Source organism: Coenobita brevimanus, chromosome 38 (assembly GCF_032717465.1).
Source record: "Coenobita brevimanus isolate Jiangsu-jjx chromosome 38, ASM3271746v2, whole genome shotgun sequence".
Classification (NCBI taxonomy): domain Eukaryota; kingdom Metazoa; phylum Arthropoda; class Malacostraca; order Decapoda; family Coenobitidae; genus Coenobita; species Coenobita brevimanus.
The window spans coordinates 7667421-7676855 of NC_136991.1; the positions used below are offsets into that span (position 1 = coordinate 7667421).

A 9435-nucleotide genomic window follows, 5' to 3' on the forward strand; every position below is an offset into this window, starting at 1 on the left:
CCTGGAAAATGGGGGAGTAAGGGGGCGTGGTTCACTGAGAAACTGCCACTTCGACTATTTGAACAAATGGAAAAAAATGCACTTTTAATATAACTTTTTTTTCGACATAACATTAAAGTACGATATTTATTGCATTTATTTTGGTAAACAATATTGTTAATTTACTACATGTAATCATTGGTCTGGTGAAAATAAGGGGAAGGGGGGATTAAACTCAGCTTATAGGAATTGGTTGACCCATACAGTATCTCCCGATTACCGGAACTATAATCAGTATTTCAAGAGGGTTGCGACTGCCTCACAAGTATGTAACTCCTGATGTGTTAAATGATATTTTGACTGATTTATGGGGTACTTGCCAGCCATCTAATAATCACAATAATAGCAAGAGCTAACGAGCTCGTTTGAAAGCCAATCCATACTTCATTCCACCTCTCCACTGACACGCTGCCACTGGAAAAAAAAAAAAAAAAATACAGGGAACCTAATCCTAGCTCAACTTAACTTACTCAAAGTCCAACCTACCCTACTTTAAACTTACCTACGCTACCCTACCGTAACATAATCTAGCCTAATATAATTTAATTTAAGCTAATCAGACCTATCCTATCCTCAAAGGACCTAACCTCACCCAATCAACCTAAGCTAACCTAACCCATCCCAACGTAACCTAACAGAAACTAGATCCAACCTAACGCAATCACACTTATTTGTACCATGACAGTGGAAGGGCCGGCAGATCATAAAGTAAATCAGCAACATCCAGGTAGACCACATACTGCCGAAGCACCTTTCATCTCTCTTCCTAGCCATCTCGTCTTATCGTTCCCTCCTTCTCATCTCGACTCTTCCCCCTTGGCATCTCATCTACAGTATCTCTCCTTCCTTCCCCTGCCATCTCATCTGTCTCCTTTCCAACCCTCCTCTTTCATCTCATCTCCCTCTCCCTCCCCTCCCCTCCTATCTCGTCTCGTCGTGTTTCTCCTTCCGTCCATTCCTATCTTATTTATATTCTTCCCTCCCCTTTCCTCCTAATTCATCTCCGCTTTTCCTTCCCTCTCCTCCTAACTCGTCTCCCGTTTCCCTCCCTTTTCTTTCTGACTCATTTCCCGTTCCCTCCCGCACTACCTCATTTCTCCTTCCCTTTCCTTCCATCTCACTTCTTTCCCTCACCTCCCATCTCATAAAATTTCCCCTTGCTTCCCCTCCGAATTCATCTCCCCTTCCCTCTACTCCCATCAGCCCTCTCTTTCCTCTCCCCTCCTATCTCATCTCATGTTCCCTTCCCTCTTCCATCCTCTCTACTATCTTTCCCTTCCCTTCCATCTCATCTCCTCTTGCTTCCTCTCCCATCTCACCTCATTTTCCCTTCCCTCCAGTCCCATCCCGTCTCAACTCCCCTTCCCTTCATTTCCATCTGTTTTCTCTCCTGCCACCGACTATCTTCTTCCCGAATCCCCTCCACGTTTTCTTGTTTCACCTCTCCTTCCCACTGCAATATCTTCTTCCTCCTCCTCACGCCCATCCTGTTTCATCTCCCCTTTCTGCAGTTGCTACCCGATGTCCCTCACTCCCCTGCCAAACCACCACGTCTCCATCTTTCCGTTCCTATAAATTTTTTCCCTTGCTTTTTCTAGTTTTCCTTACCATCTCTACCCAACCCTCCAATTTCCCTTTACAGATCCTCTCCTTCCCTCCTCTGCCATTGTGTCATCTCTTCTTCCCCTCTTCCCTCACTCCCTCCCCATCACCTGCGTCTATATTCTCCCTCGTACCTCATCCTTACCAGTTTATATCTTTATGTGACTCGTTAATTTCACCTTGCTTGTTATTTATCCCGTCTGTGTCGATATTAAAGACATAAATAACCTAACAGAGGAGAGTAACGCGGTTTTCTTGCAAGTTATTTATGCAGTCTATGTCGATACTAAAAAGCCATAAATAACCTGAAGGAAATAGCAAGGCGTAGCGTGCAAAATAAGTCGCTGAGGGAGAGGTGTTACAACTTCCCCTAACTTAACGAGAGTACTAGTCCAATATTTACTTCCGCCACCACTCTTCCTCCCACACACTCCAGCCGATACTAACCACCATTACTCACCACCAGTACTTACCACCAAAACCCATCACCAACATTCACTATCAATATCCACCACCAGTACACGCCACCAATACTCGCCACCAGTACTCGCCACTAATACTCACCACCAGTTCTCGCCACCAATACTCACCACCAGTACTCGCCACTAATACTCACCACCAGTACTCACCACCAATACTCACCACCAGTACTCGCCACCAATACTCACCACCAGTACTCACCACCGACACCCATCACCAATACCCTTCGCCAATACTCATCACCAACACCGTAATTACTAACAATAATCACCACCAGTATGCATCACCAATACTTATCGCTGACACTCACTAACAATACTCACCACCAATACTCATCACCAATACCCATCACCAACACTCACTAACAATAATCATTACCGGTATTCATCACTAGTACTCACCATCAGTGCTCATCAACCAATTATTACCACCAGTATACATCAATACTCGTCACCAGTACTCACCATCAATGCTCATCAATGCTCATCAACCACTTATCACCACCAATATACAGGACATCAATATTCGTCACCAGTACTCCTCACCAATGCTCATACCAATTATCACCACCAATTGCATCAAGTCTCTCACCAATACTCATCACCCAGACTCACCACCAGTACTCAAGGTCCAACCGGCCTACCAACAATGAGATTCCAACACTCACCACCCACTCCGTAAATGGAGATGATGCCGAAGAGGTGCTCCAACGAAGACATGAAGAGTTGATCCTGCCATAAGACGGGGATCTCCAGCGAAGTGACGCGAGGAGATACTGGCACCAATCCTTACCTGTTAAATAAAAACACAGCATAAGAAAAAGGTATAACTGTGGTCGGCTTTTTTTTTTTTTTTTTTTTATGCAACTCCTACAAGATTATGATCCGCATTCTTGTCGGTTATGGAAGGTCCCTAATACCTCTTTCTAAATTATTTATTTTGCTTATCACACGTTACCCTCGTCTTTTGCGTTGCTTAGATCCTTCTAATATCGCCAGACTCTTCATAAGTAAGGTAAAAAATTATATTAACCAACCAGATCCAAAAAGTAAATAGCTCGGGAAGAAGAGTTAGAGAGCCTCCTTACCGTACGAGAATGCGGACCTATGACTACATAGTTATAGCAGTCCACATTTGAATGTGTGGAACGCGTTCGGACGAGTAAACTTGCTAATTGTGTTATTTTAGCTACAACAGGAAGTGTGCCATCCCGCTTGCCTAAGATCAGTGCACACGGAGAATTTGTGAAAAGCCACTTAGGTATATGACACATTGCTTTTCCGTTAGCCTTCCAACCATGTGCGTCCCTCTACTGTAACTTCAAAACTTTTTGTGAAAATTTTGCTTTGGAACTGAATTTGATATTATGATGATGATGATGATGATGATTATTATTATTAATAATAATATTTTCACCAACATGGAAGTGAAAATTGAGAAAACTCCGCCATGTAGCACCGTTTACTTCTCATGCGCTTTCCGACGACGTGCATGTATCCGTTGTAGCTCAGTTATCAAAACAACACAAGTTTGGTGCTGAAGCTGACGTTCTCTTTTTTCTTTTCTTTCTTTTATTCTTTCTTTTTTCTTTTCTTTTCTTTAGCAACGGTGAATTTTTTCAGTCGCCTAAGTAACACCAAAAATTTTTCATGTGCTTTCCAACAATGTGTGTAATTGTATTGTGGCTATAACACAGCTTTGGTGCTGTGCTCTGTCACCCTACTGCATAGACGAAAGGGTTCTCGTCCGTTTCGGTTGCTCTAATAACCACTTAAATAAGACAAGTATAGTAATGAGGGTTCTCCTCCACCCATCAAACCCTCCAGCCGAAACTAGCCTGGGAAAGTGAAAAGAAGAAAGCAGCACAGAAAAACTGACATGAATATTTACTGGAACGGACGAAAGGAAAGTTTACGCTACCTTAGTGGAATATAAAAACAAATGAATAAGTTAAAAGACAAAAATAAAAAAATGGAATAGAATCAATGAATGTGAATGAGTCACTATGCTTTACATTATATGTACTGTATATATATATATATATATATATATATATATATATATATATATATATGCTATATATATATATATATATATATGTGTGTGTGTGTGTGTGTGTGTGTGTGTGTGTGTGTGTGTGAAAAACTGTACCCGTCGCGTCGTAGTTCTTGGAACTACCAGCTGAAAACCAAGGCCTTCAGGCTGCTGACGTCTTATTTTGTTCTTGCTAACTTCAGGCGATTTTTCTTCAAGTTAAGAGACTTTCTGAAGTAGAGGAATTTGATACAGCACTTTTAAATCCGTTCTCTTACAGGGGACTCACTAATGCTGAATAAAATCGTCTCAAGAAAGTAACACTTAAAAAGAAAACACATCATCAGACTGAAAGGATGAAAATATTTCCAAACAGTGTAATGAAGCAGCAAAGAAAACCACCGAGATTTAGTGTGAATCTTCATCAGTCCATTAGAGGTTCAGTGCAGGATCAGACCTTCTCGGAAACAGTGACAAACATAGTTACAAATTTCAAGGCACTAATCAGGAAGGAGTGTCTGGGGTGAGGCTGGTGTATATTAAAGTAGAAGAGTTGTAATGGCTGTGTGTGTGTGTGTGTGTGTGTGTGTGTGTGTGTGTGTGTGTGTGTGTGTGTGTGTGTGTGTGTGTGTGTGTGTGTGTGTGTGTGTGTGTGTGTGTGTGTGTGTGTGTGTGTGTGTGTGTGTGTGTGTGTGTGTCGGTGTTTGTACTTGGCGTGTGTGTGAACTGTCAGGGTGCAAGCATGTTAGCATATGAAAGGAAATGCGCATTGTACCCACTCTATACGTCCGCCACAGCTGCCATATCAAACCCAGACTCAGGGCACACGTAGGTTGTCAGGCGCCTGGTTTACCACTCAACCACTATTCCCCCGGTAGTCTTGAAATATTCTTAAGGTATTTAGATGAAGGAAACTTACGATTGATGACTGTCGACTGAACGGAAGGTCATTGAAGTTTATGGCTGATATTCTAAGGACCAATCTTCCTTTACAGAGCGACATGTAGCAATCAAATTTACATCCAGGTACTGTACTTAATTGTTTTGCTGGATAATCAGGGATGGTGGGGGAAACGAACTTAGTCTAAAAGTCTGACCAGCCCGAGAACTGAGAAGGTTATAGAGGAATCTAGTTAAAAAAGAGCTGGTTATGATGCCCGTATTCCAAGTGTCTAAGGAGGCTTAGTAGCACCTCTCCCCTAGCGATTTATTTTGTCCTCCGGGTGCAAGCTGGATATAGTGCTATTAAAGTACTTCCATCCAAAAAGGTGTTGTCTATACAGTACTTATTATCCTAGACGACTGCGCTCTCTCTCTCTCTCTCTCTCATTTTTCTTCTTTCTTGCTCTCACTTTTCTCCATCTCCTCCATCTTCGGCCTCCGCCTCTTCCTTCTTCTGGTCCATAAATATCTGTTTCTCGTGTTATTCTCTCTCTCTCTCTCTCTCTCTATGCAGTCTAATCTGTTGCATTTGTATAGCTTTCCCATTTCTTCTTGAAAGATGTCGATCCTCCCCTCTCCTCTTTCTACATCCTTGGTTTTCTCTCTCTGTTTCTCGCTCTTCCCCCTTTCTTCTAATCTCCTTGTTTTTTCCTTCTTCCTTTTCATCTTTCTTTCTCTCCTTTCTTCTTTATTTCCCTCTCAGTTCCTCCTCCCTTTTCTTCACCATGTCCCTACCTTCCTCCTTCTCCAGTTCTTTTTTTTTTCTTCTTCTCTTCCTCTTATATATCTTCCCTTTCTCTCTCTGTCTTTCCTCCTCTTCTTTTCTTCCTAGTCTTCTCATTTCCCCGTCTTCCTTCTCCTCTTACTCTCTCTTCCTCTTCCTCTCCTTTCCCCTTCTCCTCCATCTTTGACCTAATCCTGGTCTTCCTCCTTTTCCTCCTCAGAGATGTATGTCCTTCCTCTCTCCACTTTTTCCTTCTCTCCCTCGCCTCCTCCCTCTTCCTTCTCTTCCATTCCCCTTCCTTCTACCTCATCCTTCTCTCCTTCTCCTTCTACGTCTCGATAATCAAAGGGTTAGTGATAGCTGTTTGTTAACCTTATCGGTAAGAGACGTTTCCTCAGATTTAATAAACTAATCAAGGCAGTAGCAAGAGTTATCAAGTCATCAATGCGGCACATCAGTCATTAGAATTTCTTCTAAGCCAAAGTTTAATAAATTAGTTTTGTTGTAGGAAGAGGTAAAAATACATATGTACATACAAAACGCCCCCTCCCCCCTCCGCGCGCGCGCACAAACACAGTCTCTCTCTCTCTCTCTCTCTCTCTATAAGAGCCGCGTTGTATGTTTGTTTGTCCGTCCTTCAATCACGCCCAAACCAAGGGCCAGAGACCCCCAGACCCATATATATTCTGAATCAGGGTGACCCAAGGATGGTTTTAGGTGGGTCAAAATTCAGATCTGGGTCATTCGGGGTCACCGGTAGAGTGTTCGCCTTTTTGCCCCGGGCAACGCTGGGAACCTTTGCAACACGATTTTTGTCATGGAGACTCACATGACTTCCAGTTCGGACATAGACTATGTGACATTGACCTATGAGGTCATTTGAGGTCACTGGCCGGAGGTCATTTGAGGTCATCGGTAATACACGCTCGAACGACTGGACCCAGCAGCCCAATTTTCGGCATGAATACTCACATGACCTTCAGTTCGGACATAGGCTATGTGAGGTTGACTTAAGAGGGCATTTGAGTCACCGATCGGAGATCATTTGATCTCAGCGGTCGGATGCCATTTGAGGTCACCGGTAATAGTAAACAAGTGCGCATAAATACTGTGCGTTAGTCTGCAAAAGCTGAAACGTAAAGCTCCTGGACCTCTTATAATCCCACTAGAAATGCATAAGAGGTACATGGTCTTTCTGGTGTAGAAAGAAAGACTTAACTAGAACAAATTGGATTAGAGTGTTCGTCTTTTTGGCCCGGCAATGCCGGGCACACCTGCTGATGTATGTATATATATATATATATATATATATATATATATATATATATATATATATATATATATATATATGTATATATATATATATATATATATGTAGACAAGGATAAGGATATTATGGAGTTATGTAGTAAATCAGTCACCGAGGAAGATGTTTTGCAAAGACCATATCTAACAAGAATACTCCCTTAGCGCCTTCACTACGATGGCGTCTTTTAGTAACTTAGTTTTGTTCTCTCAAACGATTTTATTCGGCTTAGGGGAAGGCCCTGGTAGTGAAGGGGTGTAATGAAGGCAAAGGTGTATCTAGTCCATCCACTTGGACCCTCTCCTCTAAGGTGAATGAACCCATCAGGAAGAATCAAGAATGACACAATATACATCCGCGTCTTAAATGGATAGTGGAGATTTCGTGACCTATCTGTCTTGGAGATTTATACTGCACATTCCATCTCAATATCCTCTTGTCTGTTGCGGGAGCAACGTCATTATTAAAAAACTATATACATAACACACAAGAAAATGTTCAGTTGCTAAATACAAAATAAATCGCTAAGCAAGAGGTACCAAGTAGCCATTCTCCTTCACTTACAACACAAATAAACAACTTTTAACTCTTAAATCTTCTTGTAGCTCTCGTAGTGTAGTGGTTATCACGTCTGCTTTACACGCAGAAGGTCCCAGGTTCGAGCCCTGGCGGGAGCAGTGGATTTTAATTGATCAAGGAATTTTAACAAGTATTTTTAGTAAAGGACTTCACCCTTCCATTACTAGGACGTCTTTCCTACTCTTTTGTTGATATTACTAGATGGTTTTATTTAACTAAAGACATAAATAATACCCTTCATTAACTCCTACACTACTACCATGCTCTGCTAAGCTGAATGAATTCGTCTGGTACCAGGAAATATATATCGTGTCCTCGGGTTATTTGAAAAACTCAGATTCATTAAGAAATGAAGAAACTAGTTTGAAAACAAAGCAATGAATGAGTTAGTTACGAGTAATTAGGAGCTCTGGAAATGGCTAGGTATATCTCATTGCAGTTTAAAACCTTCACAACTAAATAATTGCACTTTCTTTCAGGTTACAATGAGATGTTATATTCGTATACCTAACTTTTCTGCTTTCCCGCAAAATATTTGTGAATGTTTTATGTGGCACAGTGTTTCTTGCCAACTTTTTGTGACACTTTTTGCTGAAGAGATTCGTGGGCGTGGGAGAGCCTTTCTTTCGTCTCCTCATTCCTCTTATTCTATGGCTAAAAAAATTCTCTTTTCTTTTTCTTCTTCCTGTCTCTCCCATTTCTGTCAAGTTTCCTCAGTTCCATTCTCTCTCTCTCTCTCTCTCTCTCTCTCTCTCTCTCTCTCTCTCTCTCTTTCTCCTTTTATTTTCTGTCTTCTTTTTCTTCTCCTTTTAGCCCTTCTTACAATACCTCCTCTTCGTTCACCTTCTTATCTATCCTTAAATGTTCCCCTTTTTACTTTCGCTTTCTCTTTAAGCCTCCACCCACCTACGATGGAGGAGTGACTGGTGTGTCCGTCCGTGAGTGGGTCCGTGCGTCCCCAACACTTCTGGGCGTGATATCTCCTGAACCCATCGACAGATTTCCACCAAACATTTGTCAGTGATGCAGTATGAGGAGATGATGAACTGATCAGGACCGTCATCTAGGCCAAGGGGTCAAAGGTGGGGGTCATATGGGGTCCAATTAGTTTACCCTTGCGGGTAAGATATCTCCTGAACCTCTTAACGGGTTTCGACTAAACTTTTGTCAGTGATACAGTATGAAGGGGCGATGAACTGATTAGGTCAGCAAGGTCAAGAGGTCAAAGGTTAAGGTCATTCGACTTAGTTTGTCCTTGTGGGAGCGATATCTCCTGAACCCATCAACAGAATGCGACTAAACTTTTGTCAGTGATACAGTATGAAGGGATGATGAACTGATTAGGTGAACAAGGTCATGGGGTCAAGGTCATATTGGTGTGGGCGGTATATCTCGTGAACTCCAGGACGAATTTCGACCCAACTTTTGTCAGTGATAAAGTATGAAGGAATGATGAACTGATTAGGTCAGCAAGGTCAAGGGGCAAAGGTCAAGGTCATATGGGTGTGGATGCGATATCTCCTGAACCCCTCGACGGATTTCGACCAAATTATTGTCAGTGGTAAAGTATGATGGAATGATGAAACGATTAGGTCAGGAAGGTCAAGGGGGCAAAGGTCAAGGCCATATGGGTGTGGACCCGATATTTCCTGAACCTTCAATGGATTTTGATCAAACTTTTGTCAATTTTACAGTGTGAAGGGCCGATGAACTGATTAGGTCAGTAAGG

General features: G+C 42.2%; 1 non-coding gene across 1 annotated transcript; it reads left to right on the forward strand.

Annotated features, from left to right (window-relative positions):
* The first annotated feature begins 7731 nt into the window (after positions 1 to 7731).
* On the forward strand, positions 7732 to 7804 carry TRNAV-UAC (transfer RNA valine (anticodon UAC)). The gene has a single exon. It is a non-coding gene; the product is annotated as a tRNA-Val (tRNA).
* The last annotated feature ends 1631 nt before the right edge of the window (positions 7805 to 9435 follow it).